A 1,149-nucleotide genomic window follows, 5' to 3' on the forward strand; every position below is an offset into this window, starting at 1 on the left:
CAGTCATAGAGACATTGGGCGATATTTATGAATGACATCTACCGCTTCTGAGAGAGAACTTGGTGGCGACAACCGTAACGTTAATGGCAATTGTTGAATTGTCACCGCACAAAAGACTTCCTGTTGCTCGTTTGTTGATCCTGCAATTCGGTTGTTAAGTTCGAGCATGCTTTTTTACTAACGTCTTCATTTTTTTCCCAAATCTTTGAATGCTTTCTATTGGTTTTAGCTTTAATCCTAAACTAAATAGTTCATATACAACGTAGGCTACACAGCACTTGGCAGCTAATAGTGTACTACCACCATTCCAAAAATCAAATTACCTGTGACACGAGAGCAAGCCATCAAATAAATGATAATTTAGCAATGATTGAATTTAGCAATGATAACAAGAACACAGGTCTTTGCTGTTTCTATAATAATTATTGAATAGCTATTTAAAAGAACTAGATCATGCGCTCACAAGTAAAGCGTATTCTAATCCTGCATTTTAATTTTAAATAATATAAAAATTTAATATAATATAATAATATAAAAAATTTTCTTAACTTGTCGCTAGCCCGTTGGTAGCATAGTGAATTATCCCCTTTTCTATGTTTCTCAATGATACTTGTTAAACATGTGAAAACTCGTGAAAACATGTTAAACATGTGAAAATGTGACTTTAATAAACAATATGGTTTCATTTTCTAAGAACAATGTAATTCTGTTTAGTGTTTTACAAATTAAATTGAAATGATTAGGTTTTTTTCAGATAAGCTATAGCAAACAGGGCTTCGGGGGTGTCTCTACTATGACACATATGTCTATGCCACTAACGGTACTTGCGTTTTAGCGCCACAAAGGGACGCACACCTTGTGAAATTGTGGCTTGTGTCAATACAATACATCTGTTGCTAATCACAATACATACATTTGTATTGATCAGTGACAGATGTGAGCAGATGAGTTACATTAGTGTATTGTAACAATCACCTACAACATAGTGCTATAAGGATGGACTCAGCCTACCTATAAACCAAGTCTTTATCAAGGACACAAGCACTCAGATGGTTCAAACAACCTTGTGAATGTAAGAATGAAGATCAAGGAGAATATTACCCAAAAAGGCCAATGAGTGTGAAAGCAGGCAACAATGAACAACACAAG

The sequence above is a fragment of the Watersipora subatra genome, chromosome 4 (genome assembly GCF_963576615.1).
Source record: "Watersipora subatra chromosome 4, tzWatSuba1.1, whole genome shotgun sequence".
NCBI classification, from domain to species: domain Eukaryota; kingdom Metazoa; phylum Bryozoa; class Gymnolaemata; order Cheilostomatida; family Watersiporidae; genus Watersipora; species Watersipora subatra.